The sequence below is a fragment of the Panthera onca genome, chromosome C1 (assembly GCF_046562875.1).
Source record: "Panthera onca isolate mPanOnc1 chromosome C1, mPanOnc1 haplotype 2, whole genome shotgun sequence".
NCBI classification, from domain to species: domain Eukaryota; kingdom Metazoa; phylum Chordata; class Mammalia; order Carnivora; family Felidae; genus Panthera; species Panthera onca.
Window position 1 is genome coordinate 167,865,939 of NC_138346.1, and position 12,440 is coordinate 167,878,378.

Consider the following 12,440-nt stretch of genomic DNA (forward strand, 5'->3'; position numbering starts at 1 on the left):
GATCGAGGTGTCAGGGAGGGTTGGTTCCTTCTGAGGCCTCACTCCTTGGCTTGCAGATAGCTTCCTTCTCCCTGTGTCTCCCATAGAATTTTTCCTCGGTGTGTGCCTGTATCCTAACTTCCTCTTCTTATAAGGACACTACACTAGTCATTGCAGATTAGGGCCCACCCTATGACCTCATTTAACTTAATTACCTCTTCGGTGACCTTATCTCCAAAAAAGAGTCAAATTATAAGGTACTAGGAGTCAGGACTTCCAACAGATGAATTTAAAGCGGCGGGGGCAGGGGACACAACTCAGTCCATAACAAAAGGTAATGCCTACTGCATGGCTGATTTGAGGATTAAGAGAGACAATCTTTCTAGAATGTTTAAGATGTAAAGTGTTAGGCACAGAGTGAGCACTCAATAAATGGCTGCTGCTGCTCTAGGTAGAGCTCTCCTGGGGGCTCAACTGGTTTCCCAGTTCAGCGTGAAGGAAAGGTCCTCATCCCCCAGCTGGCTTCTATTTAATTCCTTTCCTGAGATTTGCTAGTTTGGGGAGTCACTGGTGCTCTGTGCTCTCTACCATAACTAGAGCCCAGCACCTCTAGTTATTAGCCTGCGTAGACTGCACATTCTGGAACCCACCCATCAAAAGGGAGCTCGTGCCAGGCAAGCTCTGAACCTGGCACACCACCTACCTCGTTTTTTGAATAGTAAAGCACCTTAAGTCTACTTTCCTGATCCAGTTCAATACGTAATCATGATGAGCTCTGATCTGGGTGAAAGTGAAACTGGTAAATTCAGTGCAAAGGTTCAGCCTTAAGCTGCTGACAATACACGTGTACCTTGACGTGACAACGGGACATTAAGTTCCAAGGAACTAATCCATTTGCAGCCTGCGTTAACTATAACATGGAATCCAAGTGAAGAAACGTGACGGCCTGGGGCGCCTGGGTGGCTCAGTCGGGTAAGCTCAGGTCACGATCTTGTGGTTCGTGGGAGCGAGCCCCGCGTTGGGCTCTGTGCTGACAGCGCAAAGCCTGCTTAGGATTCTCTCTCTCTCCCTCTCTCTCTGCCCCTCCCCTACTCCCATTCTCTTTCTCACACACACAAAAGTAAATAAATAAACGTGAAAAAGAAATGTGACAGCTGTGCAGTCTTTCTCGTTAAGTGAGTGCCTCATTTTGGGGAACATTCGCACAGACGAGGTAACTGTCAGTGGCTCCTGAGTCCATGTCCAATCAGCAAACACACCCTGTGTGCTTCCTATGTATTGTAGTCTGGTGTTCACAAAGCATTTATAGAAATTTACTTCTCTCTTACTCTGCACATCGGCCCTATGAGGTGGGCAGAGCGGGAACAATCACCCTCCGTGTAACAGATGAAGCTGGCATTTAGTGAGGATCAGCAGCAGAACAGGATTGAGGATCAGGTCTCTGGTCTTGGAAGTGCCCCCTCTCTCTTACACTATGCTGTTCTTCCACAGGTATGAAAAATAATTGTTGAAAGAATCCTAAACGTCACCCCATCTATCTTACTTCCACCCCAAGAGCAGAGCATCCTGTAGCATCCTCATCATCACGGCCACTATTTGCTGTGCCAGATAGATTTTATGCAGAAGAAAATCTGAAACTGTGCAGGGGCCTACACGGCCTACTCTCGCTCCTGTTGTCTCTGACCTAGCATCCCTGTCCGTCACCCCACGTCACCTGACATCCTTGCTGTTCTCAAACCGGTAAGTCCATTCCCACCTTGGACAAGTAGCTTATGTCCCCTCGGCGTGACACGCTCTTGCTGTAGGTATCTACGTGTGCCCTCGGCTCCTACAAGTCTTGGCTCAAAACATGCCTTGTCAGTGAGGACTTTTCTAACCATCCTGTTCAACTAAACCTGCGCCCCACCCACGGCACCCCTATTCACTCCCGCCCCTCTTTTTCGGTTTTCTCTTCATAGATTTCAACATCTTTTATAGCATATGATCTACTTTATTTTGTAAGTGTTTCTACTCTCACTAGGATGTTAGCTAAATGAGAGCAGAACCTTTAAAGCTGTTTACTGCTACATCCTTCATGCCTAGAACAGTGCCTGGCACATAATAGGTGCTGAATAAATATTTGTTGAATCAATGAATAAATATTATCTGAAAAGTCACAATTATTCTGCAAATGGGTATCATTCCCATTTTAAAGTTGTAAAAACTGAGGCTCAGAAAAGTTAAGTGACTTGCCCAAGACCACACATTTAAGAACCGAGTGCTGACTCCAGAATCACACATCACATACCACACGATGCTGTCTTCCTCTCACGGGGAAAAGTGCAGCCTGTGAGAAATACCTGCTCGTGACGGCTACAGTAGTCAATAGTCTACTATACAGTATACAGTATACAGCAGTCAGTATACAAAACGACTGGAGAAATCCAAATCCTGCGTGGCTTCGGGGTGCTGCAGGCACAGACATGTCAGATTCTCTCCACACATACACAAATGTTCTGCACCTTGCTTTTTTCTTTTCATAGATCTTGGAGATCCTTTTCTATACATACGCATTGCTCTCTTGCTATAATAACTGTGGAGTACTCCATGGTTTGGATGAACCACAATTTAACCAATTCCCTACTGACAGGCATTGAAGGTACACACTACATGAAGCACACTAGGGAAAAATAGCTTAGCAGACAGAAATACAGGCTCCAGAGACACACTGCCTTGGTCTGAGGTGCAATTATGCCACCTGCTCACGTTGTGACCCTGGTTACCCACCTCTCTGCACCCATAAAGTGAGCCTGGTAATGCCCAATCCAGAAAGTTGTGAGGAACAAACACATTTCTGTATGTAAATCCCAGCACAGCAGCCGGCACAGGGTGGGAGGAGGTGTGGCAAGTGGGGCAAAGAGCCAACACTGGGGGAAAATGAAGACCATGTGGGACCGGAGGTAAAAGGACAGACAGCAAGTCTGATAACAAGAAAGACATGACAGGTAAGTATGAACCTTTATAAAAGTATGAAAGGAGCAGTGGGGAGACAGGATAGTGCCATCACCATCACCAAACACAGTATGTTCATATAAGAGAACAAGTCTCCTCAATAACAGGAGGTGTGACAAGAAGGTCACACGTGAAGGGGAGACCCAGGTTTACTTTAAGGCAGAAGGTAGGGTATTCTGCGGAGTCAGAGTAGGTGTGAGGAGGAAGGTGGAGAAGGTTATAAGGAAAGAGAATCCCAGAGGGTACAGTGGAAAAGTAAAGACTTAGGGGGAGGAGGAAGAGGAGAATCAGTAATGGAGAAAGAGAAAAGGATAAAGAAGAAAAAAGGACACTGAGGGATGGCTTACCTTTCCCTTAATAACCAAGTATCACAGACATAAAAGACCCAGTTGGAAGTGACTAGCTTCAAATAGTGTAATTGTTAGGGCAGGTGTGGTGTCCTAATCTCTGAAGATGTCACAAAGGCCCTGGCAGTGGGCTGGGGCTCTCACAGAAGTTTGGAGTGCAGAGTCAAAAACCTGGGGGATCACAGGTCCTAGAGAGGGGCTCTGTGTCACCCTGGTTAGGCAGAAGGCAAAGGCTCCATGAAGTAAGGAGAGGCGGTTATCTGTCTACAAGACTCTTAAGATATGAATATTCTTCAGCTTACACATCCTAATGTAAAGCTTCAGGGCACACAATATGAAATGGTGTCCTAAAAGGCAGCATCCTTTGAAGTGATTTATATCAGTGTCTCAAGTTGGGCTGAACAAATCAAAGATGTAATTCTCACATCAATCAGCTGCCAAGAACAGACTGTCGGATAAGGTACAACCTGACCAGGACATTTTAAACCATTTTTAGCGAAGAGTCATTATCCAACCACATACATATATTTTTTTAAATGAACATATTGTCAGAGGATCACAATATGAAGACTGTGAAAACTGTTTATCAACCAAGAGTGTCCCAGTATCAGGGCATGAGATGTTCACTTTAACTTTGGTGAGGAAACATGTGGGTATTTTGCTCTTTAGTTAACATCTGACATCCACTGATCCGTGTTCTCTTCCAAAGATCTACTCATGGTGTAAGATTTAATTCCTTGGTGTCTCAAATTGCAAGGATATTGGAATCTGAAAGGAAACAAATAATTAGCAGATGTATGGAATTTAAAGCATGATCCGTAAATCTTGTAATGGAAAATCTGCCTCTAAATAAGAATAGCCATTCTTGACATGAAAGTACTTAGATGCATGCATACATAAAGCATTCAAAAGTACATTCTAAGAGGTTATCTTCTGACTAAGAGATTCAGACTAGACAGGCTATGGTTACACAGGTGGGCAGAAGAGAATTTGCCACTCTAGCTGTGGGTGTGTATTCTTTAAACATGCTTGCTTGTAGCCCCTGTTCCATGTGGAACAGATTCCACAGAATAGTCAGATTTCATGTGGATTTGGTATTCTGGTAGGCAGGGATTACTGACCAAGTAGACTAGATGTACACTCTAATTCTGTCAACAGGTGGCAGCATGAATAATTCTTCAATTTAGAAAGAACTGCAATAAATTGTGGTATACTTTTATTTTCATGAAAAGTAATCCTGAAACACATATTTTCTAAATGACTAACAAGCAGAATCCCAGTCTCCCTAGATAACCTAATCCAAGTGAATATATTCCATTAATTGTTGAGGAAACCAGAAAATCCAACAGGCAAAGTAAAATAATGAACACATTTAAGCCCAGAGAGCTTGCTTTCCTCCCTGTAACGACACATATGAGACTGCTCACTCCATCACGTGGTTTCTCACCAGGAGTACAGAAAACCTACCTCATGCTTCCATACTAAGCTGTCCCCTCTCCCTCATAGCCTAGAAAAGCTACCATGTCCTGCTTAATCAAATAGCCAATCCATGTTGAAAGCTGAAATTTCATGCAGTTAAATTTCTCCCAAAATCCACCATGCTATATCACTAATTATGGTGCCTACAGGTTATTTTTTAGACAGCCTCCCTCCCAAAAAAGATTCACCATGTGCAGGAAGATGTCGCTAAATCCCTGACGTGCCAGCCACCGGGCCTTGGCATCTGCTCCTCTCAGCCATGCCAAGAGCCTGAGGGAGGGCCGGTGAAGCAGGAGGTGCCACAGCAACAAGCTGAGACAGTGGAGGGGAATGGGGAACTAGGACACTTCTGTTTTTCTAATTTGTTGTGCATTCATTCCAGAGGAAGGGCAGAGAGCCAGAGTCCACCACCACATTCCCAGGCAGAAAAGCAAGCCCTCTGCTTGATGGAAATAGAAGCGCAGTTTTAAAGGGCAACTTCTAACATCCGCCTGGGACTGGCAACGTATGAAAAGGCCACACAACACCAGGCCCCCTTCCTATGTGCATTAGGATCTGGGGCCAACACGGTTGCTTCTGACCAGCCATCTCTTCCCAGCTGTTGGGAAAGCAAGAACCAAGTTAAAAATATGTAAGCCATAATCCATCACAATTAATCACTGAATGATTAACTGAAGTTCAAAGCAGGTAGTTATTCTACCATAGTCTTCCCTAACACAGGGGCATTCAAACTATTCATACCACCAAGCAGAAGCCTCACTAGCAACTTAAAATTGATCACCGTCAAAACCTGCTCGATGAAGGCCTTTTCCATCTTACATCTTATAACTACCTTATCTGTTTGCACAATATTTACTTGTATGTGTATCCAAGACCTCCATATTCCACTTCTTCCAGTTTTTATTAACAGATGGTGAAAAGACTAAGACACAGCTGTGCTCCAGATGTTGGCAAACAAGAGCTTAAGCTACATCATATCACTTTGTGAGCTCCACATTTCCCACTGTGCTGAGAGCTTAGGACCTACTTCCTGCTCACTGAAATCTTCCAGGGACACTTGGAACTCTACTATTAGGTATCTTAGAGTTGTAATAAATAGTTCCTGCTCTCAAGGAGCTCATAGGTTAGTAGTAAATGATTTAAAAACCTGGACATGCTACAATCACTACTTCGGGATCCACTGATAGAAGACATACTACAGAAAATTTGGGTTTAAACCCTAAGTTTGGATCTTCTAAGTGGCTTAGTTAAAAGATGAATTCCTATTAGGCAGGGATTCTTGGGGAAATCCCCAAATGGTGTTGAGGTCCTCTGGCATCAGTGCAATGATTTTTCCTGTTTAAGGATATAGATGAAACTCATAGCTTATAACCTGTGTTCTTAAACAAGTTAAAAATTATGGAGCCCTTTTGCCAGTAAAGGAATATGCATACTGCATTGAGGAAGGAGCTGTTAACTGTAAATCCTTTGCTTAAAGGCCCTTCTCTTTAAGAATTTTGTTTACCTGTTATATGGGGACCCAAGTCCCAATATAAACAAATTAAAGGAAAACTGGTCCCACTATATCTCACTTGAGACAAAAGAAACTTGTAAATGATTTCACCACAGGCCCGTATTTTTGCCCCAAGTAAAAGAACAGAGGCTGAGTATGGCCCACCATGGGCTCAGCTCCCAGGTATATGGTGTACATATACATGGTAGGTGAGACCTACCATCAGACAAGTATTTATAAGCTTTTTCTACATGTCAAACATAATTGTAGGTACAGGAAGGTATAAAATATCAACATCCAGATCAATCTGTAAGTTACATGATTATAAGGTAAGAAGAAAGAATGAAATGGGTAGACAGGATAGTACCAGAAGGACTCGGCAAGGAGAGGATATCTGAGTAAAGATGTGAATGGAGCATCCTCATGACCATCTCAAGGCACAGTGCTGCAGGTAGAGGGCACAGGGAGTGCAAAGGCCTGGCAGCATTAGCACATACAGCACATAAACGTAAGGAAACTGTGACATCATTAGGGAATAAAAACAAAGTTTTGCCCTCCCTTGCCCTCAAGAAAAGAGGTCTGAACATAGATGAAGGCAAAAGGAAACACAAAAAACATGAAACTTTAAAATATGATAAAGACAAAGAATATTCAATAATATCCACTGTAAGTGGATATATTTTCTTAAAATAGAAAAACTGAACAAAAGGACAAAAAAGATATAATACAGGAGAACTTTCCTGAAAGGAAAAGAACTGAATTGGAGATCAAAAGAACACAGTACCTATAAGAGGGAGGACAAGAAACAACACTGAGATGGTCTATTTACTTCAAGTATGAGGAAACAATTCTTCAGGAAGTCTATACAGGAAGAAAAAAAAAATCATAGTCAAAAGTCACACTGGCCTCAGGGCTTTGCAGAGCAATAATCCAGGTCGGAACAAGATGAAACAGAGGCTGCAAAGTGCCGAAGGACACAGGGGTCACTCAGGAATATCACAGCCAGCTGAACCTGCTGAATGATGAGGAGGCGTTCTCAAACGTGAAAACTCAGGGAAGAGGGCATCACATGAGCCCCTCTGTTACAATGGAGGGAAGGAAGGAGGGAAAGAACAGCAGGAGGAAATTATCCAGTAAGATCCAGCTGACCACGGTAATGATGAATGGAAAAGCTGTGGTAAAAAGTAGCACAGCTTTATTCAGACATAATTCATATGCCAAACAATTCACTTGTTTCAAGTGTATAATTTGATGGTTTCTAGTCTATTCACAGAAGTAACGAGAAGAATCGTCAAAACAAAAGAAACAGAGATGTGGTACTGTGTGAGAAAACCAGGCCACAGAATTCATTTAAATCTTTTAGATGTAAGACAAAAAAAAAAAAAAATTGGAAATTCAGGTTACAGAAGAAAACTTATAATAGATTTTAGCAACAAAAACCATTGAAAACAGACAGAGGGAGGGGAAAAGAGGTGGGAGGAAGCCTAAGTACATTAATCCTCTTACTGTTCACTGAAGAAAGACAATATCTCTCTGTCTCAATTTGAAGTATGAAATAAAAAAACAAATATGTCAACTCCTAATGGCTTTCATAATCTTAAAGAGCTCTCCCAAGAATATCCTGGGTGATGAAGAAAGATTTTATCTGAAATTCAGTAATAATTCCTTCAGGTTCACTTTAGCTCTGCTATTGTTAAACTTAAGTAAAATTAAATATTTTTAAAAGTACATCAAGTATGGGAGCCGCACTTACACACTTTCAAGCACCTATGTGCGTGAGGAGGGGTCTAGAATGACAGGTTCTCAACTGTTAACCCTGATTATTTCTGGCTACGGGGATTTTAGGTGACTAGCTCCTTTCCCTTATATTTTGCCATATGGCTTGAATGCTTTATAGTAATCATGTACCATTTTTATAAAGTCAGTGTCAAATGATAAAATTAAATTCTCTGCACTTTTCCCACATCTTACTCTCCTCTAAACCCTAATCAACTTGTTCACCTTCACAAAATCTGGGTTTTTCTTCCTAGTACTAGGGCAGTCATCAGAGTTTTATATTGTTTTGTTTTATATTAGTAGGTAAGGTTTAATGGAGGCTGGGGAATTTTGTTAAGTTATACTTTCCCCCGGTGTACTTAATGAGGGATGAATATGATGATCTTTGCTTATTAAAATGACATTTTTAAGTTTATCAGCCATTTATTAATGAAATGCTAAGTTCTAACATCTGTATCAGCATCAACATGTGGTGGTATGTATATACAACATCGGTACATAATAACACGTACTATCATGTGACCACCTACTACGTTTTAGGATTCCACTAAGAGCGTCATATTTGTTAGCTAATCCTCGCGAACCTATGCCATACATACTGCTACTAATTCTATGGATGAGGAAAAAGAATCCAAGAAAAGTAAGTTTGCTTGCTCAAGACTACAGAGCTAATAAATTACATAATGATATTCAGTTATAAGTCCGCGCTTTTTCCACCACATTACTGTTCTGATATAGTGCTGTGTATTTAGTAAATGCCCAGCAATTGTTTCATTAACAAACTAGAAAAAAGGGTGCCTGAGTGGCACAGTCAGTTAAGCATCTGACTCTTGACCTTGGCTCAGGTCATGATCTCACAGTTTGTGAGTCTGATCCCCACAGTGGGCTTTTGCACTGATGGAGCAGTGCTTGGGATTCTGTCTCTCCTTCTCTCTGTCCCTCCCACACTTGTGCTCTTGCTCTCCCTCAAAATAAATAAATAATTTTTTTTAATTTGAAAAAAAAAAAAAAAAAAACTAGCAAAGTATGCTTTAGATGCTTTGGATAAAGCTTTGCAATGAATGTTCTCAATCCATCCAATTCCCAAGATACCTGTGTCATAAATTAGGGAAGGAGGCTCTCCTTCCATCTAAAATTAGGATTTGAAGACAGCTTCATCCTATGCCTTACTTTATAGACTTCTAATTAAGTGGCAACAGCAAAGGGGCTAAGTGTATCTTAAAGTGTATGAGACATGCCCAAATAGAAATCACAGTTTAATATCTAAAGTAGATCTAAACATGTTAAAAATTAAGTTAATTTTAAAGTGTTGGTTAAAAAGTTAAAAAATAAGTTATTCTTTCAAACTCAAAGTTTTACATTTTAAGCTTCCTAACTCATTTCTAATATTAACTTTGATGTTGGGGCGCCTGGGTGACTCAGTCGGTTAAGCGTCCAACTTCTGCTCAGGTCATGATCTCGCAGTTTGTGAGCTCAAGCCCCACGTCGGGCTCTGTGCTGACAGCTCGAGAGTCTGGAGCCTGCTTCGGATTCTGTGTCTCCCTCTCCCTCTGCCCCTCCCCGGCTTGTGCTCTGTCTCTCAAAAATGAATAGATGTAAAAAAAAAAAAAAATTAGTATTGACTTTGATGTTTATTCAATGCCCTGTATTTGAATTTCATGAAGTGTTTAACTTTTGCCCCCACCCACTTTTCTGACCTCATATGCTCATATTTTCAGCTCTAGAATTATCCAATTACCTGTGGTTTCCAGAATACACCATGCTGTTTTGCATATAGTGATCCCTCCACCTAGAAGATTAAGCTTTTATTCTCACTTTCAAAACTTAGTTCTTGCTGTCACCTTCTCCAGGAAGCCTTCCATTTAACAGCTGCCTCCCTCACCCCTAAGATAGGGTCAGTTCCTTTCTCCTGGGTGCTACCTCTCACCTTTCACCCCCTCCACTGGGGCTCCCAAGGTCCTAGACTGCAGTTATTTATTCAGCATTTGCTCCTCCTGGACTAAGCTCAGAAAATATGCTATTCCCTCCTCAGACAGACCAATGCCAAGCTCATCAAGACGCACCATAAAATGTATAACTCAATTTGCGTTTTGATCTCTGAACCAAGTTTTTCTAGGGTGTGTTCAAATATCTGTATACATATGTTTTCCATATGGCCCTTAATGCTTACTTGTTAAAATCTAGTCATTCTCTGGAAACACAGAGCGAATAAACAAACTCAGAGTTACCTGCCATATTAAAATTGTTCCCCATCCCAAAACAGCAGTCAGATCACGCAGGAGAAAAAAGCCACCAGAAATGGACATGGGAACAGGGTCTCAGGAGAGAATCCAATCAAATGAACAAGAGAAGATACCCAAGGCTTTATTTTACCATGTTTTTCAGTCCGATCCTCTGAGCTCATACAGACACCAAGGACACTGAAAGTAGGGAAGTCATAGAATAAAAACAAAGTTCTTATAGGTTAGATTTAAATCACAGAAATCAAAGGCAATCCTCATTGCCTAGGGCAGCACAAAAGCTGAATCACCACTAGATTCTAAATGCCAAGAAGGCCAGGTCCCACCTAGTATGTTGCTCTATTGTGGTGTCTTGACAGTGCCTGGCACAGAGTTGGTGCTCAATAAATACTCAGTTGTAGGAAAAATTATGAAGACTCAGAACCGAAAGAAATTTGCACAATCGCCTGGGACCATTAACAAAGAGGCTGCACTAGCTTTAATGAAATCAATAGCTAGACATAAAGTCTGAACAGGCTCCGCTCTTTGGATAAGGTATATCACAAGATGAGAGTGTGCTAAATTTCAAGTCAGGCGTGACCAAAATGACTTTTCATAACCTAACCTTGCTGAGTAATGGTCTTTTCCTGTGTAACTCGACCAATATTATTGTTTAGTTTCATTGATTTATTTTTTTAAGTTTCATTTAAAGTATACACAGATACCATTTCCTATTTTTGCCCATATTCCCCTGGTGAAGTCATGTGTTCTCCCCTAGTACAATATTCAACCTGAAATTAATGACATGTCTACAAATCCTTTCATTGAAGAATATCTGAATATTTAGTAATGATGTTACAAAGTATAATCAAAAGCAGGTGTAATTCCTTCTTCCAAGAAGATGATAAAAAATGTCAAGTTTGTTTTAAAAACAGAATTTTACAGATGCTCTATTCTGGAGGTGACTATTACGGCTACATGGCTATCATACATAGTTTGGTTTCCTACCATCCACCATTTACTTGGTTACCAAGGGCTCTGAGTAAGTATGTACCTTGGAAATACTGCAGATCTGAGATCATTTAACTCTCAGGGCAAACAAACACACACAAACACTGCACACATTCAAGCAACTCTGACTTCTGGTAAAAAAAAAAAAATTCCAGAATTATCTACAGAAAGCCCTAGTTATTAGCATTCAACACTGCGCTGAACCACAAATGAAACATACAACCACAGACTGAATGATAACTCTCATTCCAAAGGGATCTTTATTCCAATGAAAGGCTTAAATTATATTCCACTCATTATTCTAAAATTTAATATTTTTTTATGAAACCAAACTGTGACAACCAATTTTAAATATTTTGATGCCTCACCTAAAATCGTATGGTAGACAATTCTGTTACTTCTTGTTACCTGTAGATAAATTAGGAAGGAGTTTGAGAACTTGTAGGCTACTATTTAAATACACAGGTTGGCAGTCAAATTTAGAAATGAAAACCCCTATTACCAACACATCTCCCTACCGGCCCCACCCAGCTGCCAGCCCTATTTTTAAAAAGCGAAGAATTTATATTCGTTTTAAAGAGATGGTTACTGTTCTCTAGCTATTTCACCTAATAAGTAGTAAATACTTTCTTTATATGAAACTGGAAAAAAAAAAACATGCATGGTTTTATAACAAAATTAGAAAGCTTGCAGCGAACATTCCATTCTTCTAGTAGAATATTTGTCTTAAATATTAAAGAAAACTTTTTAAAACTGTTCTCACACATTCAACTTCTAAGGAAATAAAACAAAGAGGGAGAGAAAGAAAAAAGGAGAAAAGCCCCCACAAATGTATACAAGTATTAACACATAAAACAGTTTCTTACTCAGCTGGAGAGAAAACTGCAAAGGTAAGGTAGAGCTGAACTATCTTTAGCAAGGACATAGCTGACCAAACCACACAGCACTCAGGCACCCCATCCACCAACCCCTCCTGGCCTTCCCTTGGCTTGCGTCCACTCTACTTGTTTCCACCCACCATTTGCAGATGCCTCTCTACAGACATATGGACCAAGATGATGAGTCATCTGTCATCCAGAATTCTTTTCTCGACCTTTGCACATTCAATCACCTTTAGCACACTCAACAGGCACGTCCTCCACAGAG

General features: G+C 41.0%; 1 protein-coding gene and 1 long non-coding RNA gene across 9 annotated transcripts in view; one reads left to right on the forward strand and one right to left on the reverse strand.

Annotated features, from left to right (window-relative positions):
* Positions 1-12,440, reverse strand: part of AK4 (adenylate kinase 4) — a 74,581-nt gene that overhangs the window by 16,510 nt on the left and 45,631 nt on the right. The window lies entirely within an intron of this gene.
* On the forward strand, positions 1,226-7,867 carry LOC132672183 (uncharacterized). The gene is made up of 2 exons (XR_009607405.2): positions 1,226-1,719; positions 5,179-7,867. It is a non-coding gene; the product is annotated as an uncharacterized LOC132672183 (long non-coding RNA).